Raw genomic sequence first — 14,163 nt, forward strand, 5'->3', positions numbered from 1 at the left:
TCCCTTGAGAGATCAGTGGAAAGGGCAGCTATCCACCCCAGTAACTGATAAGTTAGACATCCAAAGATTGTCATGTTTTGACACACAATGTTGTCTTTTACACTGGATGGTTTTAGCCTGCAGTTTTACACCTACGAAGTTATTCTGGGAGTAGATGTCTGGGCATGCATGGGTCACTCCTAAAAAGACCAATATCATGAGAGCTGCCAGGCTGTGCTTTGGTTTCATGGAGCTGGTAAGTCAGTATCTAGTGATTTCCAACATGATTATGGCTGAGGATGTCAAACTAGATTCTGTGTCTATGCCTATGCCAGGGCAGGTAAAATCTAGGTGTGTTTCATGGTTCTCGCCTCCCTGCAAATGCAGTTACAACTAATGAATTAATCCAGTGCCACCAAAACCCACAAGCATTGAATATTGACTTTAGTACAGACAGGATCAGACTCTATATTATCTTACTGCCTATAATCTACCTTACAAGATAAAGAGTTTAAAAAAAAACCCCAAGTCAATGATGAAACTCCTATTAACTCTGGAGGCACAGGAACAAGCCTGTGGTGTGAAAATCCAGCAGGATGCTTTCCGCCTAGGAAAAGCTCAGCAGAATTGCTTTTGACTCAGTAAGCAGTAGAAAAGCAGAACTCCACTGTGGCTACTAGATAGCGTCTTAGAAGCTGAATATACAATTGAATCAATATTTACAATTTTACACTCTTATACATGCAGTGAGGAGAAAAGTTGGTATTCTGATCATAATATCTGATGGCTCAACAACAAAGACCATTGAAACAAAAGGGGAAAAAAGGCACTTAAAAATCCATTGGGTGACAGTGGGTATCACAGAATCACAGGATCATGTAGGTTGGAAAAGACCTTTGAGATCAAGTCCAACCGTTAACCTAGAACCGTCAAGTACATCACTAAACCATGCTGCTAAGCACCACATGTACACGTTTTTTAAACACCTCCAGGGATGGTGATACCATCATCTCCTTTAGCAGCCTGTTCCAATGCTTCACCACCCTTTCAGTGAAAAATGTTTTCGTTATATCCAATCCAAACCTCTTCTGGTGTAAATTGAGGCTATTTTCTCTTGTCTTGTTACAAGTTATCTGGGAGAAGAGACCTACCACCACCTGCCTACAACCTCCTTTCAGGTAGAGAGCTGTAAGACAACCCCCTGAGTCTCCTCCAGACCAAACAACCCCAGTTCCCTCAGCTGCTCCTCATAAGACTTGTGCTCTAGACCCTTCACCAGCCTTGTTGTCCTTCTTTGGACACCCTCCAGCACTTCTACATCCCTCTTGTAGTGAGGGGCCCAAAACTGGACACAGCATTCAAGGTGCGGCCTCACCAGTGCCCAGTACAGGGGAACAATCACTAGTCCTGCTGGCCACACTAGTTCTGATACAAGCCAGGACGCTGCTGGCCATCTTGGCCACCTGGGCACACTGCTGGCTCATGCTCAGCCAGCTGTCAGCCAGCACCCCCAGGCCCTTTCCCACCAGGCAGCTTTCCAGCCGCTCTGCCCCCAGCCTGTAGCGCTGTGTGGGGTGGTTGTGACCCAAGTGCAGGACCCAGCACTAAGCCTTGATGAACCTCACACAACTGGCCTTGGCCCATTGGTCCAGCCTGTCCAGATCCCTCTGCAGAGCCTTCCTGCCCTCCAGCAGATCAGCACTCCCCCCTACTTTGGTGTTGTCTGCAAAGTTACTGAGGGTGCACTCAATCCCCTCGTCTTGTACCTTGCCTGTAGGTAGGAAATGCTTCTACTATTCAGCAAAATTAATTAGGTCATCATAAAGGTTTGCAAGGTACATTCACTGAGGTAGCAATTTGCACAAAGGAGTCTCTTGAAATATCTAGCAAAACTTTATAAAGAAAAATCATTTGCTGGGTGCATCCCTGCAGATTAAATAGCCTTGGTAGAAGGACAAGCATTTAAAAAGTTTGAATCGGTATTTTTGCAAGCAGTGAATGAGGAAAAATGCTCCCTAGCCACATCCTCACCTTTAAGCATGTGCAGAAGCTGTGTTCAGGTTGGTGAGAAGCAGGTCTGACCCACATCCTGCCCTTTGAGCAGTACAGGCCCCTCAGAAAACAAGGTTTCCAGTGACACCAGGGTTTGCCCTCTGGAGGGAGGTAACCTGGGTCTCCACACCACTTCTGGCTCAGGGCGGAGGATAGGAGGCTATGGCACACTTGGACTGTTGCAGACCGTGGGAAGCAGTGTGGGGCTCAGCTTACAGCCAGTCCAGCGCCGGTGAGCCAAAAATAGGGGGGGTTCTTCTTGTTTATCCTGTGTTCCGTGCAACTAATTCTGTTGCCTCTCTAGCTGCCTGTCTGTTGCTGACTGCAGGGTTACAGCGGGGACCCAGCAGTGCACTTAAACGCATGCTTAGATTTCTAACTAATAAATTGTCCATCTGAGTGTTCTGCTGAACCCTACACACTGTTTTGCATTTCTGTACAAATCCCTCTGCCAGGTGAATGAACTCCTTTTCATTAGGAGGGCTGGATTCAGAAGCAATGGTTTGGACTGGACTGCTATTCCTGTGGGATGTCACAGAGAAGGACCAGGAGGAGTCAGTCACGTCAGCGAAGCTGAGAGCACAGCAGAAAGTAAATACTGTACACAAGAGCAAAAGGGATGGTGGACCTTCTTCAAGGAGTGTGACAAAGGGTCATCTTGGGGCCCTGTGTGTCACCCATGCAGGATGTCCCATAGCCTTACAAGGTACATATATATTTACCTTGTTTTCTAAGGTGTATCCCATTTTCAAAATTGACTTGCAGTGAAATACTTCTACAGTAGCTATACAATTTCTGAGGATGTAGTTTGAGGGTTCCTTCATCATTTCTGAAAATTTTGTGTGGACTGCATTGCTCTTGAGTATGTGAATGTGGGAAGCTGGACACAAGCCCCCCCGAGATGCAGGTTAGTGCCTTACATGGGCACAAGCCCAGGGATTCTGCCCCACACTCAGAAAAGTGCTGCCCAACCCAAAGGTGAATCTTTGCAGTTTGAAGGGTATCTGGCTTCGCTACAATGAGAGAAAAAGTACAATTCTTTAACGCCTGAAACTGTGTGCAGAGTAGCCAGCAGACCCTAGTGCTTCACAGCAGCCGAGTGCTCGTCTCAGGGAGCAAGAGACTCCAGTCATACCAATGATGAAGTTATTTCCAAGAAAAAAAATCTACTTTTTAAAACACTGATTAAAAGCAGACTTGTGTTTCTAAAACTGACTCATCCTAAAGATCAGGAAAAGAACAACTTCCATAGATAGAAAACTCTGATGATGCTGTTACAGAACAAAGACAGACCGTATGAGCAATTAAACTGTCGTTATTTCAGTTACTGGCTTTCTTTCCTGATAAGCATGGGAAGCAGCAGTAAAACATCTGCCTTGTACAGTGCTGTGCTGCACAACGTGGAAGTGCCTTCGGCAGAGGCGCACAGTGATCTGTACTGAGCGGGTACCCGCGTACTACAGTGAAAGAAGTTCTGAGTGGCAGAAAGGGAAAACTGATTTTTTTTTTTTCTGTATTACCCCCCTGCCCCATACATATTATTCCCTTATGAATGTGCTGTTCCAGGTCAGGGCTGGCTCGGAGACCCCACGTTCCATGAAGTACATTTCCTTAGTGGAGTCCGTGGGCAAGATGCCACATGTCTTTGCAACCCCTACCTCAGGTTTGTGTGTGAGCATGTCTTCTCTTGAGTCTATTTGTCTTCGACGCATGCAGTTGTGAGTCAGATGTGCCTGAACTGCCGGCAGAGACCTTCATCTCTGTAGTGTTGGTGGGGAGGAAGGCAACCCTCTGCACCCCACGCTCTGCTCAGGGAGGAACTGTAACTCTCTGGGGGAGCCTTTACAGCCGCCGTGCACATCAGCCTTACGGCTGGTCCCATGTTCCCGTGGCTCCCTGGAGAACAGCTCTGACGTGCCTGTGAGCCCTGAGAACAAGGATATCTGCAGAAGCTCCTCCAAGACAAGATACCAGGACCCATGTTGGTAGCAAGCAGAAAGTAGTTGTAAGAGGAACGTACCCTCTGAAGAGCTTCCCTGTGTTCAGGAGACATGAAGAACTGTGGATCCTCCAAGGTCCACACCAATATTAGGAAGGGCTGCAATCTGCAGGGTGACCCCAGGTATCTGCTTTACTTCCAGGTCCGTGGGTCCTCCAAAACCCTCCTACCATACAACCTCTCTTCAGATGGTGTCCCCTGGCTCTCCCAAAATGTGGCAAAGCTCCTTAGGCGAGTTGGTATCTGGTCAGAAACACGCTGCTTCAGTGCTGAAATTCATCATGCACAAGGTGCCACCACTTCTTCCATATGGTTCACCTGTGGCTGAGCCCAAGGACATTTAACACCAGGGGTGACTACTTAACCCTTAGCTAAGGAGTGTGTGTAAGTGCTTTCTGTAGCAGCTGCTCCCAGTAATAACTACCATACCCTTAGGGATCGGAGCTCATCCATACTCAATGCCTTGGTTGTTTGCATTATGATCAGCAGCGCACACAAGCTGTCTCAGAAGACCAGGGATGCTGGACAGCCTGGAGCAAGCACCTTTCCCCAGCTGCTCTGTCTTAGAGCCAGCTAGAGCACATGATTTTCAGTTTGCCTGGCACCACCTTACATTTCTAGGGAAGTTTTCTTCACTGTGCCACAGAGCCTTGTTCTGATGACTGAGTGGATACCAAGCAAAAATGGACTCCAAATCAAATATAAGAATAAATGCAGCTTATTATAATACAAGATAATACAGGAAAACAGCATGCAATATGACAAAAGGAAACAGTACTAGTTATTATCCACAATATGAAAAAAAGAGCAATAGAAGTGATGCATCAAATGATTACTGCAAAGCATTATGGAGTCTAAGAAAAGGATACATCACCAATTACCACCTTAATAACACCGTTCAAGCCTACACTTTGGCTGGTAAGCCCCATTGTAGCTGGTGCCAAGAGTCTCTCAGTAACTGGGAAATTCCTATGTGGTGCATCCACCTGTAGGTGAGGCTTCTGGCCCAGTCCCAGAGCTTGCCTGCCTTTGCAATACAGCAAAACCAAAACCAACTTACATACCTAGTGTATGAAAACTTTAAGTTTGTGCCAAGTGCAAGCATGCACTGTCTCATGATATGCAAGGTCCACACACACCAGGGATGCTGGCCAGATGCCTGAGTGTGGTGGAGGTACCGTCATGACGCAGCTGCACACAATATTTATTGCCTGGATGGTGCTGCCCACACCTTTCTCGTTCAGGGGGCTCAGGACAAACACCACCTATTCATTAAAGTTGTCCTTGAGCTCCCTGAGCTCCCTGTCCAAGTTAAACAATTCCTAATTAAAGACAAAGACATTTTCATAAGCAGTAATCAGTTTAATAAACTTTCACCACAATGCTCACACTGTAGCAAAAGGACAAAAGAAAAAATAAGGTCCATGGGTTTACAGCCACCACCAGGAGGAGGCCGTTTAGCTCCTCTCTGCTGTGCCCCACTCTGACATGCTGACTCCATGAGATGGAAGCAGAAAAAGCAGGACAATGGGTGGAATTCAGTGCCATGTAGTGGACACAGCTAATGGAGGGATGACAACCCCCTGAAGGAGAAAGGCTGAGACAATTACAGGACTTGGAGTGTGCAAAGAAAGGTGGTAACAAGAGGGGATAGTGGGATGGAAGAGGAGAAAGAGGTAGTAACCAGAACATAGAATTCTGTGGGACTGAAAAAAGGCTTTTAGTTACAGGAGCAGAGAGAAAAGGTGACATGTCAGAGCTGTGCTGGATGAAACCATAAGTTCTGGAGGCAGAGGTGGGAATTCCTGTGGGACTGGCTGGCAGTCCTCATGGACTGGTGGTGCCACACTGCTAGGTGCTCCACAAACTCATCATAAGGCAAGGTCTGCCCCAAAGACCATCTGCTTCTCCAAGGAGGACAGTTTTCTTTGGTTACCCCTCAATACCACTTGCTCCACAGCTTGGCACCTCTCCTCCTTGTGCTGCGGTGGAGAAGGGGTGCTCACCCTCCAGCCCAGGCAGAGACCTTAGAGAAGAACCAACATTTCCCTCCACGGTGAAGAGAAAGGGACATTGGGCTAGCGAATACCAGCACTGGGATCCACATGAAGACAAAAACCCCTCGGTGCAGCACGGTAGGGTTGCTGGAGGAGTCTGAGCAGAGAGATGAGACTGGTTTTGGTGTGGGGCCCTGGGCAGCAGGTAGCTTTGGAGAGGCAGCCGTGGCCTCCAGCAACGAGGTGCCAAACAATCACTGCTGTTCTTTCCAGATGCTGGGGGCAGGAAAAAGCCTTTAAGTGAAGAGTTAATTATAGGGATTGTATTCCATTTCCTACAATTAAGGAAACCCATCTGTAGAGATTTTAATTAATGAAGATCTTATGGGGAGTTTCAGTTTGGCTGGAGGGTCTTACTGGGCGTATTCGGTCTCCTCAGTGTTTTCTGTAGTTGTGCAGTCATTAGCATTTGCCATTAAAGACAGTGTTAGATGGCAACAAATAAAGAATGGACAATACAATGATTTTCATACATAGCAGATGTACGTATTTGCCTCTTCCCTCACTCCCACCATCTTTCCCAAATTAATACTACCACTAGCTACAAAAGCCTTTTTTTTTTTTTAATAAAAAAAGGATGGATAGTACAATTCATGTGCATGAAGACATTTTTTAAAAAATGAAAAGAGGACATTTCACCCTGTGTAATTTATGAAATATAAACAGGCGTAGGGTGGATATTAATCAGAATGATCCAAATAAACCCCTTTTCTACCTAAAGCATTTCCATTCCATTGTTTTTCTCTGTGTTATGATTAAAACTTAGAAATGTTTCTGTTGGTCTGTCTGTTTTTCTCCAGCTTACTTCAGACATAGCCCCTCTTCTGGGTTAGGCTGGGGTTTTTTTTCAGTTTAACTTTCTGAGTTTCTTCTAAAAGCAGCTCAAAACTAGCCATGTCCCAGGGGAAACAAAAAGTAGCTTAAATCATGTATGTCACATTTAGCATGTGCTTAAGACACCCCAATGCACTGAAGTTTCTTCAGCCATGAGGAGCGCGTAGCCAAAAGTCTAGATCACTGGGCATCTTCTCTTGCTGTTGGGGGACTTTGGATCTGACCCATACTAACCCCTGCACTCACTAACTGACTGAGGGGTCAGACTGAGAGGCTAGCTCCTGCTGTAGACTACTTAGGTTTTGCTTGGTCTGAACTAATTGTTCCTCATGCCCTGGTTCCCCAGACACAGCCGAGCATCCTTGCAGCTGGCTGAGGGCTGGGAGCTGTCAGGCTTGCCAGCCAGGCAGGGCTGGCAAAGCGCTGGTGTGAAGGGGGGAGACTGAGCCCTCCTGGCTCGCCCTGTCTGCAAAACAATGCTCTAACATAAAGCCCAGGGAAGGTGACCAACTCATCAGGTCAACCAGGCATGACTGACTACCCTCCGCAATACTCCAGGCTCTGCCTCCAGCTTCATCCTGCCTGATCTCAAGACAGCAATGAGGATCCAGGAGTGAAACCCCTGGAAAGCAACGAAGCCAGGCTCTGGTTTCCAGGCCCTGCCTGCTGAATGCCACGGCTTGTGTTCGCCTGGGGTGCAGCCCAGCCTGCACATCCCTCCCGGCAGGGCCCTAGATATGCTGCTCTCCCAGGGAGGGCCACGGAGCCAGAGGTGGCCACTGCCCCGTGCTGTGGGCTGAAGGCAACTGCACAAATATCTTGGAGGCTGAGAGGTGGTCCCACAGGTGCAGCTGCATGGTGTCTTCACCTATACGTAGTTGCTTTGAATTTCCTGCTGCCTGGTTTTCGCTTCAGTTCTTTCCGTTTTTTCCCATTTTCAGAGACCATTTTTCATTCGCTGTCTTTAATGAGACATCCAGTTCCACAGCAATAACCAGCTCATCCATCTTTTCCCTTCAAAAGCACTGCTGCTTTTATTGATCCTCTATTCCTTTTATTTTATACAAGGCTATACACACACACTCATGTAAGTGTGTATACAGCAGATTCCTTTCGTCCATCTTTTTGTTCTTTGCTTAAGTTGCACTTGTTTGGAACATTATTGTAGTTATTATTATTATGGTCATTGATTACCTTATTGATTTATTTGGCCCTGAATGATCTCTCCTGTTGCAGCTGCTTGAAATGCCCTGGTTGCTCCTAACACCCTCTCATCTCACAGATGTCTCTCAGGAAGATCACCAACCGTCTTTCCTGTCACTCCCTTTCTCATGCCTTTCCTGCTCGTTAGCTGTCCGGTGGGATCTACCCACCCATGCATAATTTTCTGATGAAACGTGCTCTGCAGCAGTGAAGTATATTTATCCTGACCTTTGGAGAGTCAGTTTGACTCAAAGTTGAATTCTTACTAACCTCAGGTTACTGTTTAAGAGGCTTTATAACATCTACCCCCTTAACGAGGTCTGCCTTGTTGCTCAGGGCCCCGGCAGACAGTTCTGCTTCCTCTCCTCTTCGTGCTCATTCAGCTCCCAGTGCAATCATTCCCAAATTTTCAAAGCCAAAAAGCCTTACATATTGCCTATTCTCTGTTTCAATTCCTGGAACAAGCCATGGTCGCCTTTACGACTCTGTCAAGTGTTACTGAAAACACGGTAGACAGACAATATGCTATGCAAACCAGCGGGCCTTTGGGGGTTTGAGGCATGGAGTAATGCAGCTTCTCCTGTGGGAGTGAGGCAGAAAAACAAACCAGCTGTCTGGATTGAAATCATGAGCAATTAACAGTGGTTTCAATTACCCAGAACAGAACTTTATAAATATTTGCAAATTACACCCTACCTATTTTCACATGACGAGTGGCAACCGTGAGAGAGCTCTTCCTAGATCAGAGGGACGTCCTCTGAGGGAATCCTGAAGGTCAAAGGTTCAAGAGGTATTTTTAAATTATCTTCTTAATTAGAAGCAGCACAGCCTCCTCTGCTGTGTGCAGACAGGCACAAGAACTACAGATAGAAATTAGAGAGGGAGATTGGAGGGAAGCTCTGCCAGCGGGTTCTCCTCACAAGGCACGGCGTGGCAGGGATTCCAGCGGGAAGAGATCCCACCCCTGCCTGCCTCCAGCATCCAGTGGAGACGCCACAATCATCAGACTGCAGTGTCATCGGAGAAAAAAGGCCCCATTCATCTATACTTGTCCTGGGAAAAGAGACTGGTTTGGAAATAAGTGCCCTTGCATACAAGAAAGATTTCTTTGGGTGGGGGTGGGATCTGGGTTTCCTTTTTGGGGCACTGGAGGCCAAAAGAAACTTACAGGTCATAATCGTTGCCACATTAAAATGCATCATGTCATGATAGCTGTAGAGACAGAAACCCACCCCAGATCGTCTGATAAAAATAGCTAAGATACATGGGGAATGGAATCCACTGCCACCTCGGTGAAGCCGCAGGAATCTCTTCCCATTGTAAATGCACTCCGTACAATGATGCCAGCCCTCGCAGGAGTGATAGTAAAACATAAATCACGCTAACTAGTAACAGGGCCCACTGAACAATGCAAAATGGCTAGAAACTGAGGCTTGGCTCTGCATGCAGAGAACTGTGTCTAAACTTGGAGCATTTTCTAGGGTGGCCAGAAGCGAGGCTCAAGGCTCTGCTCAGATCACGGGGAAGAACACTTAAACCTGGGACACTGTCCACACAGATAAACACACACACCTGTGTATTTTATTGCTAGCTTGCTTACAGGGAGATTACAGGTGCTCCGTGTGTCTAACAACCGAGGCCCAGGTAAAAGAACAGTAGTTTGAATTTGGACATGAGCTACAGACCCATGGTACTGCATGAAAGAGGTTAAGCACCGATCAGTTTCAGATGAGAAATAATTTGCTCAGAACTGAGAGTCTGACTACATTTTGCTGTCGTTAATTATTTAGAAACCATCTAAATCTGGATTCAGATCCTGAGGTTGGGTACGCAAAATTGAAAGTCTTAGCATACAAAACATCTCCCCACGGCTTCATTTTTGTCACGATTTTCCACATATGTTAATGACAGCAGAAAGAGGAGAGCAACCTCTCTCACCAGTGTACACTCTACCTGCCCATCAATTCCAAGGGACATGCGCACACAGCCTGAGAATCAGCCCAGGATTTTCTGTTGGCAGTAGTAAATTGCAAATTAAATGAGGGTTCATCAAACAGTGCTGTTGTGGTTTCAGAATTGCGTTACTCTTTACCTGGATCCACAAATACATGTTTGATTAGGCCTGTAAACACATGACAAAAAGCCTTGCAGTGCAAATGGTACACAGTCATAAAGTTAATATTTCAATAATTTTTCTTCTATCTACAGCCTTCATTTGGGTGCCATTTCATGGTATGAAGCACGAGACTGTAATAAGTCTTGCAGATACTACCTTTAGACATGCGCTAAAGCAATTTTTCCTTTACCAATTCTATGTTGACTTTTTTCCCATGTCTACTCAACACTTTTGTCCTTGAACCATAGGATTAAACCAGTGCTTTCCAGTGTCACCACTTACAGGCTCTAAGTCTTGTCTGGAGCCCACAAAGAGCCCTGTGAATGGCAGCTGTCCCCCAGCAAGCCAGCTGTTTGCTCAAGCCCAGGCAGTTACAAGGAATTAGGGAATGGTCCTTAATTCTCTCTATGGCGACTTGGACCCCAGCAGGGCAGGCCAGGCTACTCTGTTTGACTGCAAGGTGTGCGCTGCCCTGCAAATGGCTCCTGTTGTGCAGCCCCTCAGCCCAATGCTCCCCTTGCTACCCATGAGCAGAGCTGGATGATGTAGCTACCAAACTTTGCCAAAACGCTCGGTTAAGCACCCAACATCACAGCCTCAGTAAGCATGTAAAATCCCAGCTTGTTCAGCCTCAACACGTGTGGCACAGAGGAAAAGCCTCTTGTGAGCTCCAGCTTCTCCGGCAGAAGTCTAGCAACAGAAGACATGGCAGAGGAGGGGTCCCCTCATCAGTAAGCACTGTAGTTAGTAGCATTTGATGTCACAAATAAAATCAAGGCCTTAATGTGCTAATTACAAAAAAGTACACATATGCAAGTACTTTGCAGGAGGTGAGCCGAGCACACAAGGGGACACTGAAGCAGCCGGCAGGGCAGCAGCTCGGCTGCCCTGCAGAAGGGAAAGACATCAGGAGTGCTACCCCACAGCGTTCTTCCCTGGAGGGGCCAATAGTCAACTAGGACCAAAACTATCAAAATCTTCCACCAGCTGGAAACCAAAGCCATATGCACTGTAAGTATTTCAGAAAATCACAGTGTTCTTGTAATACCTAAAATACCTGCAAAGGATCATTTCTCCCCCTTCTTTGCCCTCTCAAAAAAGGCTTATCTTATAACAGGACTAATTATCCAGCTAACCAAGACACAACAGATGCTAAATCTATCCATGCACCGTCATCTGCCAGTGCACTTCCATTTCTTATCTGAATTTTTGCTTCTTTCCTTCCGCTGGCTACTTTCCTTACACCATCCCTTTAATTTTCCTTCTTCCCACTCTAAGGTTTCTGTAAAATCCTTCCTTACTTTATCATCTTTCTTCCATCCATTCACCAAGCTTCCTTGAAATTCCCTGCTCTTGCATGTGTAGCAGTCGCCCTGAGGTTTGAAGGCACATCACGGATGCTGGCTGGTGCACGCTGTTCCTCAGAGCAGTGCTGTTTCTATCTACCACCAGGTAAAGATGACTGCTTAAAAATATTCCTAGTCTGGATGGGGTAAAAGGACTTGAGAAACACATATAATCCAGGTAATTAAAGCCTTTGCAAAGACCACATGTTCTGAAGCTCTAGAAAGCCAAACAGACCTGAAGAAAATCCTCCCTCTCTATAACTGCTGCCTATAAATTGCTCTTTGATTAATTATTTATGTGCTTGCTGGCTGCTCCCAGTCAGAATAATCACAGTTAACAAGATTATCTTCTTGTGCTAGGTGTAATTAGCAGAGATAAGAAAATTAGAGAAGAGTATAATTTACCTGGCATTAGGTGCAGAAGCTTCTACTAGCCACAGGGCCTCAGATGTGATCCCACACGTTGGCTCTTTTGCATCTGGCATTTTGCAGCTCTTTTTAAAGAGTTTTGGACTGTGAAATTTGTGCTGAGGCCTCTTGCAAGGAAAGCAACAGCATCCTGAAGAGAGAAGTTCCTTTTGAGTATCTTTTCCATTTTCTTTTCTGCATCTTCCATCTTTCTGTTCTACAGGAGATTTTGTAAAAAAAAACCCAAAATCAATTCCATTTGCATTTTTAAATTTAATATTGAATTAATTTTGCATTTGCAGTGCACACAATTCAAAACCAGTTTAGATCCCTTGAAATCAACATTAAAGTTATCTCTCTACATCTGCTTAAGATTTCCCTGTGCTTTTTCAATCAACATAAACTTCTCCTCTACCCAGAAATTTCCACGGCCTTTGAAATTTTGAATTTCTGGAATAAAATTGCAATAAACAATTAAGTTGAAAGCTGAGGTAATAGCTAAAGTATGAGCATTTTGTTTGCTTGGTCCTTCAAGGGAGGGAATTTTTGCCCAAACAATACTTTTCTAGTGGAAATAAGGAGCACAAACGAGAGGGCGGAGGTTCTTTTTCTATCCTGTTTCATCTCATCTAATCTACAGCAAAGCAGCACAGTACGGCTGGAGCACGAGCTGGTGCAGGAGGGCCTCAGCAATGGGCAGAGGTTTGCTGAGGCTGCTCAGCGGGTCCGAGAGGGAGCAGAGCCCAGCACCCAGACGTCGGGGGTCCCGGCTCCGCGCCGGGCACAAGGGCCCCCGGGGCAGAGGCAGCCCAGGAGATGGTTCAGCTCGGTGAAAGCCTGACTGAGTTTTCATAAGGCGGTTTTTATGTAATCTCTAGGCAAAGTGTATTGAAAAAGAGAACACACGTCGCTGCAGGCAGGCACCGAGGGCAGCGCTCCTGAACAGCAGCTTTTAGACGAACAGAAGGGATTCGGTTCGCGACTTAGAGACACGGGGCAGCAATTACTGCGGCTGTTCGGCAGCTCCATCATCCCTACCTACTTCCCCTTCCCCGGCTGCTAGCACAGGATTTTGGATGACTAGGAGCCGGTGTTTCCTTCTCCAAACCCAAGGCCCCGGTCCCTGCGGGGGCTCCGGGGCCAGCGGGGGCGGCGGGTGGCGCGGGCGGGCTGAGCCCCCATCGCCCCTGCCCGGGGCTGCGCGCCCGCCTGCAGCGCCACCTACAGGCCGGCGGCGGGGAGAGCAGGGAACCGGGGAATAAATCCCCCCGGCAAGCAGCAGCCGAGGCCGTACGCGGGTCGTGTCAGCGCGCAAACCGCCGCGCTCGGGGCACAAGCGTCCCCTCCGGGCACCCGCACAGTTGGCAGCACCTGTAAACGATGTATTTTATTTTTTTTCCTTCTGCCTCAAAAAAATGACCAAGTTGCCCTGACTTCAAAGTTTCCGCAAATAGGAAAAAGTGCTTCAAGTATATGCGTGGCATATACTGCAGTTTAAGTTTTGAAAGCATAATTTTAAAGCAATAAAGCTCTGTAGGTAGACACAAGAGTTTTATTTAAAATAGACATCAAGAACCTGACAGGGTTCTGCTTCTTTACCTCCGAGCATCACTTGCAGTAGCCCAGCTACCTGTAAGCGCAGGGATGCAGTTCCGCGGGCGTTTGCAGCCAGCCCCTCCGCGGTGGAGGCCGGGCTTCACACCCCCGGGCAGCAGCCCCGGCGCCCCCCTTCCCTTCCCAGCCAGGTGGGGAAACAGCAAGCACTTGCCTTGCAGATGGCTGTTCCATGCCTCTGCCAACGGGCAGGATTTCTAGGTTGCAGGAAGGTCCACATAAATGTCACTTTAACAGAAACCAGTCAACTACGTCGCTAAACTCAGCATAAAGCTAATCTCTGATTTCTAGCTGACAGGTACTTCTCACTCCGTATTAGCCCAGCAGCCTTTCCACAGGGCCTTCGCAGGTTTGCCCTCCATCTAACTCCTTTCATTCCCCTCCTTCCAAAAACCTCTGTGAGTTCCTTCAAAACACTCAGTTCTGAAAGCTTGAAGATGCTTGAAAGTAATTTTTTTTTTCATCACAAATATCAGCTGCAGTTGTCCCTGCACGCTTCCAGAGTGCATTTTCCTGGGGTTTGGCTTCCAAAAAACCACCAATCTGCCAACACTC

The sequence above is a fragment of the Falco rusticolus genome, chromosome 5 (genome assembly GCF_015220075.1).
Source record: "Falco rusticolus isolate bFalRus1 chromosome 5, bFalRus1.pri, whole genome shotgun sequence".
Classification (NCBI taxonomy): Eukaryota; Metazoa; Chordata; class Aves; order Falconiformes; family Falconidae; genus Falco; species Falco rusticolus.